Here is a 23373-nt window from a genome sequence, read left to right on the forward strand (position 1 = left end):
TTGTCTTAGTCATTATTCTATTGCTGTGAAGAGACTATGGGCATGCAAACTTGTATAAGGACACTGCTTATACGTTTAAAGGGTCCGTAGATTACCATCAATGCAGAAAGCAGGTAGACACTGGAGGAGTAGGAAAGATGTATATCATGATCAGTAGGCAGAGAGAGTGATACTGGTTTTGGCTTTCTGAATCTTCAAAGTATCCTCTACCCCATGAAACATTTTCTTTAACACACCCTGGTACCCTGACTCTACTAATCTTATTAATGTCTTCCAATCTCTGGTGACTAAGCATTCAAATATATGAAGCCATGTGGGCTGTGCTAATTTAAACCACCACACTGGTCATTATTTTCAAAGACAATAATCACTCTAGCTATACTTAATTATGTTTTGTACTTTATTTTACATCATATTTTGAAACAACTGAAACTATGTATTTTTGAACTTATGGGAATTTTAATTTTTATATAAAAAGACTATTTTAAATGATAATTTAATTAATATGTAACACTCCCATTTCTATATTAAATACTACTTTTAAAATGTCTTGCTTAATTGTACCAGAGATAGGTGAAGAGAGAACATAATAGATCCAATATTTGTTAAATATTATGAAAGACCCTGAACACTCAATTCTGCCATTACAGATGTGAATGACATTACAAACTCTCCTTAACTTGCTACAGATTTTCACTGGATCAACATTTGCCCTTTATTATATATTCAGAATGAATGCCCTTTAAGGTTTTACTTTTCTGTTTCTTCCTCTCAAAGCTGCCTGTACAGTTGTATTTATCCCACAGACAAGAACTAAATATTTCTTCCTAATTCATGTTATCCTTTTTTATTCAGTTGGAAGCATCACTTTATCTGAAAGTCAGCATCTTAGGTAAAAGCTGTGTAATAGCTTTTGTGAACCAGACTAGTACTTGAGCATTTGTGAACTAGACTAGCACTAGTGCACACAACTTGAGTTTTCATATCAACAATCACAAATTCTTTGTAGATGATGAGTCAACACTAATATATTTGGTACAGTGCTATGGTTGAAATTTTTTGTATATCATTCCACTCTGGGAACTCATGTATATTATTTAGTTACTCATATTAAAGTGAATACTAAACAAACATATTTAGGACTGCCCCAGAAACAACTCACAAACTGTGTGAAGTTCAAGAAAAAAATAAAAACCAAAACAAAACATTAGGCTCAATCCTTACACACTAAGAAAACTTTGACTAATTACGGGTTACATCCTGTTTTGCATGTACTTTTTGCTCATTGTAACTAGTAAGATCTTAATGCAGAGTATCAAACCTTAAAAAATGCTTAAAAATTTGTATAAATAAATAAATAAATAAATAAATTTGCAATGGTTATTTGTCCTTTATATTTATTTATTTTAAATGACACATTTGCACAATTTTATTGAAGAAAAATTATTAAATTAGAAAAAGGAAAGCAAATATAATTTAACCCCGAAATAAGCATTATTAACATAAGGTGAAAAGTCTTCTAATGTGTTTCTAATGAGCATAAAATGTATAAAAGTGCATTTTAGCAGTATGCTGATATTATACTGATTTACATTGTTTCCTTGTACCATAATCATCAGATTGAACTGTACAAATAAAAGTGACTGTTTTTAAATAAAAAAAAAAAAAAAACTAACTTTGACTTATGAATAAATATGTTTCTTGAATGGACAGATAATTTTACTTTATTTTTGGTTTTCTAACAATTTAACATATTTCTCCAGCATCAAAACACAATGATAAACTTCTAAATTTTATGTCATTGTATAATATAATGAAAAGAATATTTTCAAAAGAAATTTCTTTTACATTTAAAAACTGACTAGTTTTGAATGCTACAGGTAATGTGAATATAGGTTTTAATTTACTAGGACTAATTTGATTCATCTAGCAAGGCAATAAAATTTTTATAGAAGTTACTGTCATTATTAGTCATTATTCCTAGAGTGATATAAATGAAATTATTGCCACAGAAAGGTTACCATACATATAAATCCATCCACTAAAATTTTGTAATTTTAAAACTTTTTTCAATATCCTCTCTGCCACCCATCCCTTAGGCATGTATTATATTAAGACAGCATGTGTTTTATATTAAAACAGCATATATTCCACTTAGCATTAACAATTTAAGAAAGGCCAAAGTGAATAGATATTACAATTCAGTTAACAAATTCTCATTAGAAAACAATTTATTAGACTCTTATGAATTTATATTATCTTCTTATGTTAAAAAAGATATTATGAATCTAAATGGAATAACTTGTGATATAGCACATTTTTGTTAATTTAATATTATGAATATATATATAAATCATGGAGTACAACTGGAGTTTATTGTCTGCAACTTGTGTTAGTCCCTGTTATGTTAGATGCAAAGATGGCAAATATGTGTGAATACAATTTTCACTGATATTAGGTATCTTAATGTGTAAAAAATTCTCCCTAAAACTTCAATGAAATTTTATCTTTCAGAGTAGTGTGTGATAACAAAAATCATAACAAAACAATTAGCAACATATAAAATTCACTTCTCTTTTTATTCTACGAAATAGATCATGTGTTGGTTTGAGTAAGAAGATACTTTATATGTTTAAATATTTGAGTAATTTGTTCCCAGTTGGTGGTACTGTGTGGATAGATTTTGATATGGTGACCTTCCTTGCAGGACTATGTTAATGGTGCATGAACTTGAGAGTAAGCAGCTTAAGGTATTGCCATTACACTGAACATCCATGCTTTCAGCTTGTAGGTATAGATATGAACCTCCAGTGTCCTACTTCTGCCATAATACTTTTGCTCTACCAAGATTCTAACTCTCAAGAATAAGGAGTTCTTTCTTTATCCTAACTTGAGTAGACATATAGCCTTTTATAAAATATCCCATTCTTCATACTTGTACATAGTTGGTCCCATCTCTAGGAAGACACTAGAACTTAAATAGACACACTCCCAATACCTGAGAACTACCTTTCTCTAGAAAGAGTCACAAGAGATTCAAGAGAAATTTTATGCATTGCTGACGCTCACAGAAGAATCATGTGCAATTTTACCTCACCCCACTTTTCATGCCTTACTTTCTGAGCAATGCATCTCTCAGTCCTCATCTGAGTAACATTTATTTGCAGTAAATTATGGTATGGTGTCTAAGGGTTTTATTGCTATGAACAGATATCATGACCAAGGCAACTTTTATAAAAACAGCATTTAATTGGGGCTAGCTTACAGGTTAAAAGGTTTTGTTCATTATCACCAATGTGGGAACATGGCATCATCTAATCAGGTATGGTACAGGAAGAGCTGAGAATTCTTTTTTTAAAAACGACTTTATTTTACAAAACAAAGATAAATGTACAGATTTTAAACATTTTTTGCTTAAAATTATACATTTTTGTCAGTACTGTTTTTTCAGATATTAAAATAATTTTTATATAAAACTATGTGAATATATTTTTTAGTCAGTACTTGATTTTTTCAAGGGCTTGACGGTATGCATTGAAAACCTAATAGTTACAATGAACGTAAAGTACATGCAAAACAAAACACAACATGGAAATAGTCAAAGACTTCTTGTTTTGTAAATATTTTTTTTGTTTGTTTTCTTTATTTCTTGGACTTCATACAGGCTGTGAGTTGTTTCTGGGGGAGTGCAAGCCTCTGGGGTTAGCATCCCAATATCAGTGACTGCATATTATGTCTGTTCTTTTGTGACTGGGTTATCTCACTCAGGATGATATTCTCTAGATGCAGCCATTTTCTTAAGAATTTGGTTGAGAATTCTACATCTTCATCTGAAGGCTGGTAGGAGAATACTGGCTTCAAGTAAGCTAGGACAAGTATCTTAATCCCATACTCATAGTGACACACCTACCCCAAAAAGGCCACACCTCATAATAAGTGCTCTGCCCTGGGCCAAGTATATACAAACTGTGGTGACAGCTTGCTCCCTGTCCCTCATATGCTGGCCACACCTAAACATAGCATAATGCATAATATATTTAGTCTAATTTCAAAAGTTCCCATAGCCAATATCAGTCTGAACAATGTTAAAGAGTCCAAAATTGAAAGTCTCTTCTGTGATTCATCCAATCACTTACCCTCAAACCCCTAAGCAAGACAGGAATTCAATCACTTACACTTATCCCCCAAATAAGACAGGAAACCTGCTGAGCAAACTCAAAACTCTGCTTCTCAGTGTCTTACTTCAAAGCAGTCTTCAAATTTCCAACTCCCTTTTTATCTTTGTTGACAGGAACAAACTTTTTTCTCCTGGGCTGGTTCCACTATCTATTAGCAGCTTTCATCAGCAGATAACCCATGGCTCTTGAACACACTGGGGTCTCTAAAGCAAATTCAATGTTACAGATTTTTGTTTCAATGACTGGAATCCACACATAATCTTTGGAGTTCCTCCCAAGAGCTGCTGTCATTTTTCCATCTTTTTCCTCTGTAGAAGTCTAAACTCAGGTAGATCTAATCCATTGCCAATGCTGCTGTTATTTCTTGGTGATCATCCCATGCTTTGGTATCTCCAAAACGCTAGGGTCTGCTGCTGCAAATGGGCTTCACCAATAGACTCTCATAGGTTCATAACCTTCTTCATGAATCCAAACTGTAACTCCTTTACATGGTACCTTAAAGCCTGGGCTATCAACTGCAACTGAGGCCAATGACTTTAGAAGGCCTATCATGGTACCAAATCTAGGTAGGCTACTCTTTATTATCCCTTCATGCATTCAAAACTAGTACCATCTGGGTTACTCTTACATGTTACCAAGTACAGCTGGAACATGAGGGTACAACATTGAACCTTGACAATCTTTGAAACACAGCTTCTTTGTGCTCTCAGAAAACACTTCCCAGGAAATTTCACCCCAGTGATGCTGCTTTCTTATTAATAACTGCTATGTTTTCTAGCTCCAGCTAACCAACATCAACTGTTGTAATGGTCACTTCTATTCTTCACTCTAAACCCAGAGCTACACGGCTGAAGCTGTGGAGTTCTGCTGCTCACTGGGGATGAAAATTACTCCTCCCCATTCTATTTTAAAATGGAAAATATAGTTTTACCAAGACTCAATCCAGAAGATAGTGGAGAAACTATCATTGGTGGTAGATAAATACAAGAAACATTATACTCTGGCCTTAGTGGAGGAGGCATATTATGAATTCACAATAGATGTGACAGAATGCAAAAAAGTAACAGAGCTCAGTCAGACAAAATTCCAACATTGAGAGAGGAGTGGGGCTTTTAATAACTTGTAAAATTGTGTGACATTTAGCTACTCTGAATTTGGGGGAGGAGAATGAATATTTTTAATGTAAAAGTTTATGCCCTGTAGTGTTCCACCAAACTCCAATGAAACACTACACAACCAGGAATATTTGAACAATACAAATTGATCACAAACTATGTAAGGCCAGAGAGGGGGGGGAAGGTGGAAGGGAGGGAAGGAGGGAGGAAGAGAGAGAGAGAGGGAGAGAGAGAGATAAAGAGAGGAAAAGTTGGTTAGTGCCTTGACTACTATTTATGTTAACTTGACACAAGCTAGAGTCATGTAATGTGGGAACTACAGTTGAGAAAATTTCTCCATAAAACTATGTTACAGGCAGGCCTAAATGTCATTTTCTTAATTATTGATTAATATGAAAACGTCTACCTTTTTGAATGTGGGACTTATTTAGGCTGAGAATATCATGAGGAGCAAGATAGTCAAAGCAGGCCTCTATAATTTCTCAACTCCTATATCCAAGCTCCTTTTCTGCTAATAAAATATATGCTTCTCTTTAAAAGATGTTTCTTGCTGTTGCCTTCTCAGCCTTGTAGTAGATGAAAAAAATGTAGATTATATAAAATATAATATTAGTAAAACTCTCTATCATAGAAGTGTTAAGTTATAGGAATTTTAGTGTTATTAGTAGTTGTTTCTATATGCAAGCTGTATTTGTCTTTATTCACTAAGAAATAGTAATCAAATTTCCATCTTGAAAAATGATAAATCTTGACAAATAAGACTATATAGGAATTTAAGAAGTCTTTGAATTTTGAGAATAATATTGACTATTTAATGCTTTTAAAATACTGAGAGTAATGACAAATTTTGAATATCTGAGTCATTACTTTCATTCATAGGAATAAAATTTAATTTTAAAAGTATCATGAATTTTAAAGACAACATTAAATTAAACATAAACTTTAGATTTCCAAAATTATCTTTTCTTGTGTGGAAAATAATATATATATATGTTTGTATTAATTATAATAAACATTTAATCATGGCCTTTATAGATTTTACTATTTCTAATAATAGTTTTTGACAAATAACCATTAGAGATTATATTTTCTTTTCTAGGTAACTGACATGTTAAAATAAGTGGACAATTTCCCTTAATCATAAGTTTTTCATTACTTAGTTGTAGACAGTAACTATCTATGTGATTGTCTTTTTTATGAAATACTTTTTAATGAATTTGTCTTTGTTTCTCAGAGGTATTTGTTTCCTCCAGAATATTTTCCCAAGTTTCTCAAAACAGATGTGTTATTTCCCATTCTGTGATATTTATCAATAATTGAAGATATTCTTGAAATTTTGTTTGTTTGTTTTGTTTTGTGTGGCAAGACAGAGTTGTCTCTGTATAACAGCCCTTGGTGTCCTGGAACTCATTTTGTAATTTAGGCTATCTTGAACTCACAGAGAGGCTCTTCTTTTGTTTCTCTAATGCTGGTATTAAAAGCAAGGTGATTGGCCATCATGCCTAGTTGATATTCTTGAATTTGTAAACAGGTGTCAACATTACACATTCCAAAATATCAATAGAAACTATGTGCCTTCACAAGGAAATTATAAGTTTGGAGGGAAAATGTTTTACAAAATTATTCATGTCATAGAGCAACATTTAAAATATCACTAATGTCCTACTATACAATCAGCATATTAAAAGGTCATTTAATATGATAAGTTGAAATCTATGATTTATCTTATAAAATAGTTTGCTAAAAACTATATTTTCTAGCAAATAGTGGCTCCAATTAATATAATCTAAAAAAATATTTTTTTTGGAAAAGAAACAAATATTAGGCCTCATATGTGTTATATCACAGAAGTATAATATAATTCATAAAAGTAAAAAAAAAGATATCATTTTAAACAAGTATATATTTTTTCACAGATTTTTTACATGAGAGTTATTAAGAGTGGTAATATAAATTTGCATTATCAATGAATATTTTCACTATATTCTTTGTATATGCACACATCTCAAAATTTATAAGTTTGGATATTAAGAAAATATTTTAAATATTAGCTTAAAATTATAGAATTGATATATATGTTTGATAGAGCAATACACTCAATTTAGTCCTTGTTGTGATTATTTTTAATAAGCTTGACACAAGCCCAGACATTCTTGAGAGGCAGCAAATAGTTGTACTTCCACATCAGGACTCACTGCCTGAGAGCCCACAGATTGCTGAGATACCAGAGGAGAGACAGGAGGGCTTTTCCTCCTGAGCTCACAAAGGAGAGGCTGTCAGGAACTCTCAGGGCTCTGATAGCTCTGGGCAACCTGGGAACAGTTCCAGCCCAAAGCCAGAGACAGTCCACTGCCATCAGAATTCACAGCCTACAAAGAGATTTGAATATCCAAGAGCAAACTCCCATGAGGTCATAGACACACAGGAGAGACAAGATCCAGTCAGAAACAACAAGGTCACCTAACCTCACAGATAACAAGATGTCAAGCAACAAGCACAAGAACCTAAGAAACAGAAACCAAGATAATTACTTTGTAAAAATTTTTGGAAAGAACTAGAAGCAATCATCCTGAGTGAGGCAACGCAGTCACAAAAGAACACACATGGTATGCACTCACTGATAAGCAGATACTAGTGCCCAAAGCTCGGAATATCCAAGAAACAATTCATGGACCTTATGAAGCTCAAAAACAAATAAAGGCCAGAATGAGGATGCCTCACTCCTTCTAAGAAAATAGAACAAAGCACTCACAGCAGGAAATCAACTAACAAAACCCTCCAGAGCTCCCAGACACTAAAGCACCTAAAATTGAACACACATGGCTCCAGTTGCATATGTAGCAGAGGATAGCATTGTCTGGTATCAATACCATAAGCGGCCTTTGGTACAGTGAAATCATGTTTTTCCACGGTAAAGAAATGTGGAGGCAGTGAGGTGGAGAGGGTCATTGAGAGAGGGAGCAACTCTATGGAAACAAGTGGAGGGGGAGAGGGGAAGGGAGTGGAGGGAAAAGAGATAATATTGGAAATGTAAATACGAAGAATATACAATAAAAAATAAAGGTACTACTGCCTCTATGATCTTGGCTTTGAATAAGACTCTGGCAAATTTTGTTGACTGATGACTGCTGCATGCTAGCTCCGGTCAGTGTGGGTTGTTCCATCATGGGTAGACGAGCCTTGGTTTTATTAGAAAACAGATAACAAGACAACACAAGCAGAACAAGTGCCTAAATTTGTTTCTGTCCCCGTTTCCTTCAGTAATAGACAACAATCTATAAGCAAATGTTTCTTTAGGCATGTTAGTTCAGAGCTTTATCAGATTCCTGTTGTTGTTATAGTTAAATTTTGTTAGAGGTGTTGCTGCTTTCTTGTAGAGGAAAACTCAATAGGCACACACTGGAAGCTTATGCTGGATGGTGACTTGATTTGAGGTAAACACTTCCTCTGGGTGCAGAAAAGGACTATGCTTAGTTTAGCTAATCTGATTAATAATTAACCTATTTTTTAACACTTACTGTGGGATATTAAACTTCTGAATTCCCTTTTTCATCTCAATTGATCACTTGATTATTTTCAATGTAGGCCTTGCATAAACATGAAGAAAAACAGGACAGCCATAGATTCACCTTGCTACTTATATGGATGAGTGATATTAATTATTTTCAAAAGAAAAAAATTGAAAATGTGGTGGTGGAGCATACATGATACCAACATTGGAAACAACTGATCTTGCATTCAGAACAGAATAAACAATCAATTATGTTGATAAAACAACACTTATTGAAATGAAAAAATAGGCATTTATGTGATTTCACTTTACAAAATATAGTGTTGATCATTCACACTTATAATTTGTTAACCATGTAAAAAATTTTAGTTTAAAGGAGGTGTGACCATTTTTAGATTGACCTACAGGGAAACTTTAAATAAAGGAACAGTCTAATATATGATTAACCTTGAGGACTTATGAAAATGATCATATTTTGTACAACTTTTAAAATAGTATATTAAACTCAAGTAATAATAGCAACTAACTTTCAAATAGAATTAATTGTTGAATTTTACAGTATTTTCTAATAGCTTTATTTTGACAATCATTAAGACATGATTCTCTTCCATTGGTTTTGGAATTTTAATCCGGTTTGTGAGAATAGGAACCAATTAGTCAAAAATATCACTATATTTTATTTTCAATAAAACAAACTTTTTGCTACCTTGTATTATATAAATTTTAGTTGATATTTATATCACATTTAATATACATTAAAGAAACAGTCCATGAATAATGAAGTCTGTTTAACAATGATGATTACTATCTGTCAAATAAATGTCTTGACAATCATATAGAAATTAAGCTAAATGTTTTAAATCATGCAGAAAATGAAAAATGACTAAGGGCAAGAGAAATATTTATATATCATTAATTCCTGTATTTATTGATGTCTTATTTATTAAATATATCACATGTAGATTTTATTTTTAGGAATTTTTATTAAATGCATTAAATTTTAGCAATGTTCATTTGAAATATTTTCTATATAAAACAACTGAACTAGTAATTTGAAGTTATTCTGCTTGATGAAGCTAAAGATAGAAAACATAAATGAGGATCCTCAAATAAAGTATAATGTGCTTTAAAATGAGAGACAAAGTTCAATGAGCTAAGAAAATTTGAGACAAATGAGTCTAAGATGTGGTATATTTGAATACTGTAAATTAGAATAACATTGTTTTAAAACACTAATACTGAAGCAAACTAGCCCTCTTTTTTGACATATTTGTATTTGAGTTTAATTATGTAAGGAAAGTTTAAATAAGGAAAATAAATAAATTAAGTGACTTTAATTTTACTAAGAGCAAATATAAATGGTCTGACTAGCATTATAAGCAGATAACCTTTAGACTCTCTTAAACATAAGCTTTTCTTCTTTTCCAGACTCATATATGAAAATCCATGCCTTTTTGTTGACTTTATTCACTGCTCAAATTTCAATTTCATTCTGTACACAAGGAGCACAGATGGCAAGGAATTTGCTTGACTGCCTCCATGTAATTTTTATGTGGATATATCTTTCTGAAAATAGCATATCATCTCTATAGTGAATTATTTACAAAAGAAATTTAAAGATATATTTGTGTACATATGTATATATGTGCAAGTTACTACAAAATTAACATTACACAGACAGAACATAGCTCATGGTTAAAGAAACTTGTTTTTTTTTTTAAGGCTTTGATCAAGTTTACAAGAGTTGAAATATTTTCAACATTTATTTGTAGATTTGCCATAGGGGATAATAACATGGATGTTGTTTTAGGATTTCCACTGCTGTGATTAAACCTCAGGACAAAAAGTAATTTGTGGGATAATGGGTTTATTTTAACTTACCAAAGCACATCACAGTTCATTATTGACAGAAATCAGGACAGGAACACAGGGTATAGATATGAAAGCAGGGGCTGAAGCAGAATTTTGGAATAATATCATTCTTCCTTCTTCCCTTTAAGTCCCAGTACAACATGCCCAATGGGCTTCAGTTCATTGATCTGGAACCACCCACATTAATTATTATTCCTGAAAAAGCACTACTTAATTCTCCCTACAAAACTCTTATAGCGGAATTTTCTCAAATGAGAATAGTTATTCTCCAAAGACTCTAGTGTATGTCAAGTTAACATGAAACTAACCAGAAAGCATGTCGACACTGATTTATACTTGTGGGACAAGGGACAAAGACAGGCTTATTCTCTACCTGGGAGTCAAAGCTTAAATAGAAACAGAAGAAACTTTTGGGACTTAAAATATTTCAGGTTCTTTGTGTTGTATAAGATTTCATCATAGTACAGTTCAGTTTTAAAAAATATAGGGTGATTTTCTTGGTGCATGATTTATTTATTATATTGTCTGTATGATTTTAATCAGTCTTCTCTTTACAGAATGATGGCTGACCAGTAATCACTTAATGGTTTGGTTTTAAGCTAAGACCTCTGTAAATAAAAATAAAATTGACATGAATCATTTTACATATTACCAGAACCAATTATTTTTTTAAAAAAAATCAGTCTTTTTGGCAAAGGTAAAGCAAATCAAACACGTTGTTATTATGTTAATACTAAATATTTTAAGATGAAGAAATATCAATATATTGTTCTTTAAAATAGTCAAAGTCTATGATTAATAATATATAAGACTCATTAAAATCAGGGGCTAGAAGAGTCTGCCCACTCTCCTCACCTCCCTATTCAATATAATATTGGAAGTCCTGGCCTGAGCAATTAGAAAAAAAAGGAAATCAAAGGAATAAAAATCAGGAAAGAAGAAGTCAAAATATCACTACTTGCCTACAACATGATAGTATACTTAAGTGAGCCCAAAAATTCCACCAGAGAAGCACATAAAACTACTTCAGCAAAGTGGTTGGATAAAAATTACCTTAAAAAATCAGTAGCCTTCCTCTACAACAAGGATAAACATGCTGAGAAAGAAATAAGGGAAAAGATGCCCTTCACAATAGTCACAAAACATATGAAATACCTTGGTGTGACCCTAAGTAAGCAAGTGAAAGATCTGTTTGACAAGAACTTCAAATCTCTGAATAAGGAAATTAAAGTAGATCTCAGAAGATGGAAAGATCTCTTGTGCTCCTGGATTTGAAGAAACAACATTGTAAAAATGGCTGTCTTACAAAAAGCAATCTAAAGATTCAATGAAATCCTGATCAAAATTTTTACTCAATTCTTTATAGAGTTGGAAAGAAAAATTTGCAAATTTATCTGGAATAACAAAAACCTAAAATGGTGAAATCTGCTCTCAAGAATAAAAACACTTCTGTTAGAATTACCATCCCTGATCTCAAGCTATATTACAAAGTAATTGTGATAAAAACTGCATTTTATTGGTACAGAGTAGGCAGTTAGACCAGCGAACCAGAACAGAAGATCCAGAAATGAAATCTCACACATATGGTCACTTGATCTTTGAAAAAAAGCTGAAAAGATTCAATGGAAAAAGGACAGCCTCTTCAACAAAAGGTGTTGGTTCAACTGGCAGTCAGCATGCAGAACAATGTAAATTGATCCCTTCTTATCTGTATGAAGCTCAATTTTAAGTGGATCAAAGACCTACACATAAAACCAGGTACACTGAAACTGTTAGAAGAAAAAGTGGAGAAAGCCTTAGAAGACATAGACACAGAGGAAAAATTCCTGAGCATACTTTATGAGATTATAAAGTTTCTGTAAGGCTAAAGAGACTGTCAAGAAAACAAAAAAGGTACCCAACAAATTGGGAAAGGATATTTACCAATTCCACATCTGATAGAGGTCTAATATTAAATATATACAAAGAGCTCAAGAAATTTCACTTAGCGAATCAAACAAGCCTATTAAAATGGTGTATAGAGCAAAACAAAAAATTCTAATTGAGTAATATCAAATGAGAAACACCTGAGGAAATGCTCACCATCTTTAGTCTTCAGAAAATTCAAATCAAAATAACGGTGAGAGGCCACCTCACTCCAGTCAGAATGGTTAAAATCAAAATTTAGATGAGAGTAGATGCTGGTGAGGATGCAAAGAAAGAGGAACACTCCTCTACTGTTGGTGTGGTTGTAAGCTTGTGCAATGACTAAAACAGTCTGGAAGTTCCTCAGATAACTGGACATAGTACTACCTGAAAACTCAGTTATTCCACTTCTGGGCAAATACCACAAAGATGCTCCAACTTATAATAAGGACACATGCTTCACCGTGTTCATAGTAGCTCTATTTATAATAGCCAGTAGCTGGAAAGAACACAGGTGTCCTTTAGTAGATAAGTGGCTACAGAAATTGTGATACATTTACAAAATGGAGAATTGCTCAGCTATTAGAAATAATGATTATGAAATTCCTAGGAAAATGTGTGGAACTAGAGAATATCATCCTGAGTAAGATAACCCAGTCACAAAAGAACAGAAGTAATATTCAGTAATTAATAATTGGATACTAGCCCCACAAAGCTCTGAATACTCAAGAAACAACTCACAGATTATATGAAGATCAAAAAAAAAAAAAAAAAAAAAAAAAAAAAAAAAAAAAAAAAAGGAAAGGCCAAGATGTGGAAGCCACAGTCCTTCTTAGAAAAAATTAAGTGGATAGCACCCTCTCAGAGTGTGGTACACTTAGACCTTAAATCATTAATTATTCAAGTGCTAAGAAAGTAGCCTTGTGCCAATCTTTGGCTTTTAAAAATCACTATATTTAATCGTTAAACACCAAGAAAACTTTGACTATTTCTGTTATGTTTTATTTTACATGTACTTTATGTTCATTGTCATTAGTAAGATTTCAATACATATTATCAAACCTTAAAAAAAATCAAGTACTGACAAATATATTTATGTATTTTTATGTAAAAAATGTTTCGAAAATCTGTGCATTTGTCTCTGTTTTTGAAAATAAAGTTCCTCAATTAATGTATATATACATATATAAGAATTAACATTAAATTTATTGTACCCAATTAAAAATGTATTTATTCTTTAAAGGAGTCACCTTTGAACAAAAATATGTTTTATTTTGAAACTCTACCTAAATATGTACATTAAAATTAGTTTAGGCCCACCTGCCACAAGGAATAGCAAAGATACAGGGACTCAGGACTGGGGAGAAGGCATTCTGAGTAGCTGGGTGCAGAGAAATCTCTACCGAGTGCAAGGAAAGGACGCCCCCTCCTCACCTGCCTGATTCAGGAAAGAAATAACACAGCATTGGGTTGTCTCCAGCCAGAGGCCTTCGGGTGCAGAACAAGCTCTCAGACCATCAGCCACTAGGAACAGCGGAGATCCTGGGACAAAGGCCTGGTGAGAAGGTGTTCCAAGTAACCTGGAAGCAGTAGATCTAAGAACATAGGCCAGGTACAGGGAGAGGCGAGAACCAAGCACTGGCAATGAGAACATGTATAAACACAGAAAACAAGATGGCAAGGAGTAAGTGAAAGAACATACCTCAGGGAAACCAAGAAACCTGGCAACACCAGCTCTCCCATCACAGCAAACAGCAGAATGCCAAACAGTCCAGAAAAAGAAGACTCAGACCTGAAATCATACCTCAAGATGATAATGATGATGCTTAAACTAGAACAGGAGGAAAAGCATAAAGAATTAGAAGCTTTTAAAGAGGAAACAAGAAAAACACTCAAAGAACTAGAGGAAAACAGAACCAAAGAGATGAAGGAAGGAAAGAAGGAATTTAAAACGGAAATGGAAACAATAAAGAAAACACTAAAAGAGACAACCATAGAGGTGGAAAACCTAAAAAGAAATCAGGAATCTCAGATGCAAGCATTTCCAACAGAATACAAGTGCTGTAAGAGGAATATCAAGGGGCAAAACAACATTGAAAACATAGACAAAACAGTCAGAAAAGATGCAAAAATCAAAAAGCTCCTAACCCAAAATGTCCAAGAGATCCAGTAAACAATGAGAAATCCAAACCTAAGTATAATAGGAATAGAAAAGAATGAAGAATATCAACTAAGAAACACAGTAAAAATCTTGAACAAAATTGTAGAAGAAAACTTTTCTACCCTTAAGAATGAGATGACCATGAGCATAAAACAAGCATGCAGAACTCCAAATAGGTTGGACCAGAAAATAAATTCTTTCTGATACATAATAGTCAAAACGCCAAGTGCCCAACGCAAAGAAAGAATACTAAAAGCAGTAAGGAAAAATGTCATGTAACATATAAAGGCAGACAAATCAGAATCACACCCAATTCTCAACAGAGACTGCAAAAGCTAGAAGAGCCTGGAGAGACATCATGCAGACGCAAAGAGAGCACAAGTGCCAGCCCAAGATGCTATACCCAGCAAAACTATCAATCACCATAGATGGCGAGATAAAGATATTCCAATACAAAACTAAATTCACACAATATATGACCACAAACCCAGCACTACAACGAATTATAGGTGGAAAACCCAATACAATGAGGGGAACTACATCCTAGTAAAAGAAGAAAACTCCTAAAGAAGAAAACCAAAAGAAGAAAGGGAGACTGACACAATTCAACCTACAAAAGAAATAATAGCAGGACTCAGCAATCTTGGTTAACACTTTTCTATTCAAGGAATCTGTAATTCATTAAAAATAGTAGTTTACTATGAATTGTGAAAATAAGAGTATTAATTTTCTTCTAAACTAGAAGCTCCATTTTTTAATTTCCTTAAAGATTTACAAAATTGTTTATTATTTAAGAATTCCATACATCTGCCACCTGGAATGGCAGCTCGTAAAGGCTGAACAACTGGTGCATGGGAGACCTAGGCTACAGAGGAGTGAAGGAATCTCTGCGGAGTGCACATGGAAAGTGCACCCCCTGTCTTGTCCTGCCCTGCCGTGCCCGATCCAGTGACCAGAAACAGAAAATTAGAACTTCTGTTTCCACCCAGAGGCGACTACAGGACGGAGAGAAGAGCCAGGCCCATCTGCCGCCACCCGGAATGGCGGCTCTTAGACACTGAGCAACTGGTGGGTGGGAGACCTGGGCTGCCAGGGAGCAGAGAGATCTCTATGGAGTGCACACAGAAAGTGGACCCCCTGCCTTGCCCTGTCCTGCCCTGCCTGAGCCAGGGACCAGGAACAGAATGTTGGAACTTCTGTTCCCACCCTACAACTCTGAGGCATAGAAAAGGGCTTGGCCCATCTGACACCTGGTCCAGTGGAGATCCAGGGACACAGACCAGATACAAGGGAAAGGCGAGAACATATCACTGACAACAAAATGGCAAGAGGAAAGCGAAAGAGTATATCCCAAGGAAACAGAGACAATCTAGCAACACCAGAACCCAGCTCTCCCATAACAGCAAACATCAGAAGTCCAAACACTCCAGAAAAAGAAGACACAGACTTGAAATCATACCTCAAGACGCTGATAGAGATACTTAAACAAGAAAGGGAGGAAAAGCAAAAAGATTCAGAAGCTTTTAAAGAGGAAACAAGAAAAACACTCAAAGAACTCAAAGAACTAGATGAAAACAGAACCAAAGAAATAAAGAAATGGAAGAGGAAAATTAAAACGGAAATTGACATAATAAAAAAAAAAAAAAAACACTAAAAGAGATAACCCTAGAGGCAGAACACCAAAATAAGAAATCAGGAGTCACAGAAACAAGCAATTCCAATAGATTACAAGAGATCGAAGAGAGAATCTCGGGGACAGAAGACAACATTGCAAACATAGACAAAACAGCCAGAGAAGATGCAAAAAACAAAAAGCTCCTAACCCAAAATGTCCAGAAAATCCAAGACACAATGAGAAGACCGAACCTAAGGATAATAGGAATAGAAGAGGGAGAAGAGTATCAACTAAGAGGCACAGTAAATATCTTCAACAAAATCGTAGAAGAAAACTTCCCTACCCTCAAGAATGAGATGACCAGGAGCATAAAAGAAGCCTTCAGAACTCCAAATGGGTTGGGCCAGAAAAGAAATACCTCCCAACACATAATAGTAAAAACATCAAGTGCCCAAAGCAAAGAAAGAATACTAAAAGCAGTAAGGGATAAAGGTCAGGTAACATACAAAGGCAGGCCAATCAGACTCACACCCGATTTCTCAACAGAGACTATGAAAGCTAGATGAGCCTGGACAGACATAATGCACACCCTAAGAGAGCACAAGTGCCAGCCCAAGCTGCTATACCCAGCAAAACTATCAATCACCATCGATGGAGAGATGAAGATATTTCAAGACAAATCAAAATTTACACAATATCTGATCACAAACCCAGCACTACAACGAATTATAGGTGGAAAACCCAATACAATGAGGGAAAATACAGCCTAGTAAAAACAAGAAAACTCCTAAACAAGAAAGCTAAAAGAAGAAAAAGACACAGACACAACTCAACCCACAAAAGCAATAATGGCAGGAAACAGAAACAACTATTCCTTGATATCTATTAAGATAAATGGACTCAACTCTTCATTAAAGAGACGTAGGCTATCAGAGTGGATACAAAATACAGCATTTTGCTGCATAAAGGAAACTCATCACAGAGACAAAGACAGACACTATCTCAGAGTAAAAGGTTGGGGAAAAAAACCTTCCAAGCAAATGGCCCCAAGAAGCAAGCTGGAGTGGCCATTCTAATATCGTATAAAGTAGATATTTAACCAAAATTTTTCAAAAAAAATTAGAAAGAACACTTTTTACTCATTACAAGGGAAATTTTTCAGGCGGAACTCTCAATCCTTAACATATATGCTCCAAATTCAAAAGCACCCATTTTCATTAAAGTCACCCTACTAAAGCTCAAAATACATTGAGCCCAATAGACAGATCATGGAAATAAAAACTGAACAAGGACACTGTAAAACTAGCAGAGGTTTTGAACCAACTAGAATTAATAAATATCAGTAGAACATATCATCCTAAAACAAAAGAATACACCATTTTCTGAGCACCTCATAGCACCTTCTCGAAAATTGACAACATAATTGGTCACAAAATGAGCCTCAATAGATATAAGAAGATGGAAATATTACCATGCATCTTTTCAGATCACTATGGTCTGAGGCTGGTCTTTTATAACAAGAAAGAAAACAAAAAGCCCATGTACACATGGAAACTAAATAATGCTCTATTAAATGATAAAAAGGTCAAAGAAGAAATAAAGAAATTAATGATTTTCTAGAATTCAATGAAAATGAAAACACAAGATGCCAAAATTATGGAACACAATGAAAGCAGTACTGAGAGGAAAGCTCATAGCTCTGACTGCTTCCAAAAATAAACTGGAGAGAGCATACACCAGCAACTTGAAAGCACAGCTGAAAACTCTAGAACAAAAATCTAGCACTAAAATCAGGGACTTGGCATGACTGCCCACTCTCCCCCTGCCTATTCAACACAGTACTGGAAGTCCTGGTTTCAGCAATTAGACAGCAAAAAGAAATCAAAGGGATACGAATTGGAAAGGAAGAAGGAAAATGATCACTATTTGCAGATGACATGATTGTATACTTAAGTAACCCCGCAAATTCCACCAGAGAATACCTACAGCTGATAAACAACTTCAGCAAAGTGGCTGCATATAAAATTAACTCAAACACATCAGTAGCCTTCCTATATACAAAGGACAAACATGTGGCGAAAGAAATTAGGATAAAGATACCCTTCACAATAGTCACAAAAACTATGAAGTACCTTGGTGTGACTCTAACTAAGCAAGTGAAGGACCTGTATGACAAGAACTTTAAATCTCTAAGGAAGGATATTGAGGAATATACCAACCCAATTCTTCATTGAGTTGGAAAAACCAACGTGTAATTTCATATGGCATAACAAAAGACCTAGAATAGGGAAATCCATCCTCAACAAGAAAACATCTGTGGGAATTAATATCCCTGACCTCAAGCTATATTACAAGGAAATTGTGCTGAAAACTTCATGGTACTGATACAGGAATAGGCTCGTGGATCAATGGAGTAGAATAGAAGTTCCAGAAATGAGCCCTCACATATATGGTCACCTGAGTTTTGACAAAGTTTTGACATTTTATGACAAAAGAACAGCCTATCAAACAATGGTGTTGCTCCAACTGGCACTCAGCATGCAGAAGAATGAAAATAGACCCTTTCTTATGTCCTTGAACAAAGCTCAGGTGTAAGTGGATCAAAGATCTCCCCATTAAACCAGGTACACTGAAACTATTATATGAGAAAATAGGGAAAACCCTAGAACACATAGGCACAGGAGAAATTTTTTTGAACAGAACACCAATGGCTAAAGTTCTAAGGTCAAAGATTGACAGATTGGACTTAATGAGATTGCAAAGTTTCTGTAAGGCTAAGGACACGGTAAAGAAAAGAAAACGGTAGCCAACAGAGTGGAAAAAGATCTTTACCAACCCCACATCAGATAGAGGCCTAATATCCAAAGTATACAAAGAACCCAAGAAGCTAGACACCAGACAATCAAACAACCCTATTAAAAATTTGGGTACAGATCTAAACAAAACATTCTCATTTGAGGAATATCGAATGGTGGAGAAGGATCTAAAGAATTGCTTGACATCATTAGCCTTCAAGGACATGCAAATCTAAACAATCCTGAGATTCCACCTCACACCAGTCAGATTGGCCAAGATCAAAAATTCAGATGACAACAGATGCTGGGGAGGATATGGAGAAAGAGAAACACTTCTGCACTGTTGGTGGGGTTGAAAACTGGAACAACTACTCTAAAAATCAGTCGGGCAATTTCTCAGAAAATTGGACATAGTACAACCTGAAGACCCAGTTATTCCACTTCCGGGCATTTTCCCCAGAGACGTTCCTACATACAACCAAGACACATGTACCACAATGTTCATAGCATCTCTATTTATAATAGCCAGAAGCTGGAAAGAACCCAGATGTCCTTCAGTAGATGAATGGATACAAAAATTGTGGTACATTTACGCAATGGAGTACTACTCAGCTATCAGAAACAATGACTTTATGAAATTCTTAAGAAAATGGATGCATCTAGAGAATATCATTCTGCATGAGAGAATCCAGTCACAAATGAACAGATATAATATGCAGTCACTGATAACGGGATACTAATCCCAGAAATCTCTGAACATTGCAGAAACAACTCACAGACTGTGTGAAGTGAAGAAAAGAAAAGAAAAGAAAAAACCGTTATCTTTACTTGTTACACACCAAGAAAACTTTGACTAATCCCAGGTTTCATCCTGTTTTACATGTACTTTATGCTCCTTGTAACTAGTAAGACCTTAATGCACACTATCAACCTTAAAACTAAAAAAGCCAAGCAATGACAAAAATGTATTCGTATACTTTTATGCAAAAATGCTTAAAATTTGTTGATTTATCTTTGTTTTTTTAAAATAAAGTTCTTCAATAAAAAAATAGTGGCCCAATGAAATCTAAATATGCAAAACATTTACTGAAAGTTTATCATACATTTGGGACGACAAAGGAATTTGTAATAGAACCATGTCAATGTGGACAGAAATGAAGACTACACATCAGTTCTAAGTATTAGAATAAAAATTAATGGAAAAGTCAGTCAACTTTCGCTCTTAGCTCTCAATCCTGTGAAAAATAAAATTTATACATTTAGTTAAATATACATTAAGCCTTTCTAGAATGACTGCTAGTTGTGGCAAGGAGTAGTCAATAGTAAATTAATATATTTGTTCATGCCCATGTATAGTAAACTGAACAAAAGAGAAAGAATCATGATTCAAATTTAGATGTAGTGACCTCATGAAAGAATTTTTCTGACACCTAAGTGAAAGAATGTGGACACAGACAGTGACATATATTTGTATTTTAGGTTGACACATCAAGATTTATGTCTCCTTACCTCGTCACCCCTCCCCAGCAAAGAATCTTACATTAGTAGCTTGCTCCTGATCTACACATGGATGACTGAGACAACAATAACCAAAGAAAGGGAGAATTTTATGTTAGCTAGATGATTTTTCTATGTCATCCTTATGTCACAGATTTTTATAATCAAGGTTATCATATATGCATTTGTGTTACCATTGGTTCCTTTTGTTTTATTCTGATTTTCATTTACATAAAAATCTCAAAATAAGAAAAATTAGAAAAAATGAAACAGTATATTTCCTATGAAAATAAACTTTAATGTATTCTTCTAAGAAATAAAAAATATGAAAATCTAAAATTGTTGCGAGTGTCCCATGTATGTGTACTCATTTTATCCTATTTCTAAACCTTAAGGAAAATAAATAGGCAGCTTGTATGCCTTTGAAGTTTTTATTCCAAGTGTTCTGTTTTTGAAAAGTTAATCATTCCATCTAATGAGTACCAAAGATAGTCAAAAAGAGCTTTACATCAGCATTTGGTCATTTCACAATGCTTGCAACCAAGGGATAGTTTTTAATTGTTTGTGTTTTATGACTTCATTTTTTTTCCTCCCTTTGTACCAAAAAACAGTGAATTAATAATAAGCTTTGGAAACTCTGCAGATGTTCCTAGAGAATTGATGTGATTTATATCATTGTGAAAATTGCCTGGCCATTAAATGAATAAATAAGGGATCTTAATTATCTTTTATATCTCAAATCAATGCAATCTTCAGCTAAAACAATAATCTTTGAACAGAGTTTAGCAATAACACAATTGGGTGTGAACTGGGGAATAGCAGATGAAGATAAAGTGTCTTTCTGGACTCTGTTTTGTTTTCTCACCGGTTTATAAAGAGCATCAGGTAATGGATTCCTACAAGGAACTAATAATGAAAAGAAATGAAGACAGAAATAGCCAGCCTCTATCTATACTATTGACAAGGTTAGATTACATCAATTAAATGAGCAAATCTTCATGGTTACCTTCACTAATACACCTAGGGATTTTGTTGTCTCACAAATATATGTCTACTTTTATGAGGAGAGAAGTTTTTACAGTAGCATAATATATATAAATGTAACTACCACTTTATACAGAAATATTATGTATGCATAGGTGACATATACATTAACACATGCAAACCATATTGACAGAAGCACACTTGCATGCATGGAATTAATTATTTGATTTATATTCTGATTTTCTCTAGTCTGTGTTTTCTTGTTTTGATTTATTGTTACTTATTTACTTATCTCCTAACCCAGTGAACATTTTCCTTCAAAAAGGAACTTTTGGGTGTTACTTATAACTACAAAAATAATTTCACCCATCTATTTATGGATAATTCCTGTAAGTCTCATAGTGTTTAACCATTCTGTCCTCTCCAATTGTTTCCTTGTGTGTCTGTGTTGTGTCTGTGTGTGTTGCTATAATCAGAGCTTATCTTTAAACTGGTAGCATTTAATCATAGTAACTTACTTCTTGATTCGGGTTGGCTCTGATTTTCTCTTTGAGTAAGTGATTCAATTTCATATACCTACGTGTGGCATTGTGTGAAGAGTATAGATTATTCAGGAGTTAATTTTCTTTGGTTAAATCATTTTCTTGGACAGTAAACTCATGACAATTTCTTTTCTTTAGGTTCAGTTTCATGTTTAACATTATTCTAGAAACATAAAAGGTATTAGATTATATTTTATAAGAAATGAAATTGTATTTTCATCAATAATTGGTTCTTATTCTAAATTTCTCTCCATTTCATCTTGAATTATACTGCCAGTATTCATTTCAAATTATACATTTTTCTTTTGAATAAAAACTACATTGATTTCAGTGTGTTCAGTATTCATTCATGCCTCTACTTTTATTTTCCCACTGTGCTCCTTTACTCTATAATCCTTTATCTTTGTGACATGCTTACATTGACCCAAGCTGTTCTTTAATGTAGAATGTCTAAGCACTTGTGTTCGGCTGTGGTATCTGTGCCTTATGCCTTTTTGTGTTTGCACATTCTTGTACATGGGGGACACCATTGGAACATTATAAAAGGATCGAATCCAAGTTAAATATCAAGAGAGTTAAGTGAAGTAGAGAAATGTGGGAAAGAGCTAAAGTGCAGTATTTAAGTGGAAGTACGACTATAATGCTACTTAGAAAATTCATGCAAAAACAAAAACATCATTGTCAGATTAAGTAATGTGAGAAATTCAAAGAAATAGTTGTAGTTTTTTAAATATTTTAGAATAAATCTATGTCATCAAAATATGAAAGTCATTAGATTGCTTTTCGTCTCTATTACTTGGTTAATAGATAATATATAATATATTTTTTTATTTCTAGGAATAAAAAAAAACAAGAGGGTTTTAATTATATATCCAAGTCTTATTATCTAAAATGGCCATAAAGACTCACAACATTAAGATACAATTGAGAATTTTGGACTGAAAGGGGCTCTGTAATTGAAGGACTTTCCAAACAATCCTGGTGATCTCAACTCAGCTCTCCAGCATCTATATGATGTTCTGAGTTTAGAATTGAGGTGCTGTCACTCCAATACTAGGAATAATAAACAGAAAGATCTGTGAAACTTGCTGTCCATCTGTAATAGTCACTCCATTTTTTGTGATGTTTTGGTACTCATCATCTGTACTTATTGTGTGTAAATTATGGGGCAAAATTGTGGGTTAAAATAGGTTTCATA

This window comes from Micromys minutus, assembly GCF_963924665.1.
Source record: "Micromys minutus genome assembly, chromosome: 5".
Lineage (NCBI taxonomy): Eukaryota > Metazoa > Chordata > Mammalia > Rodentia > Muridae > Micromys > Micromys minutus.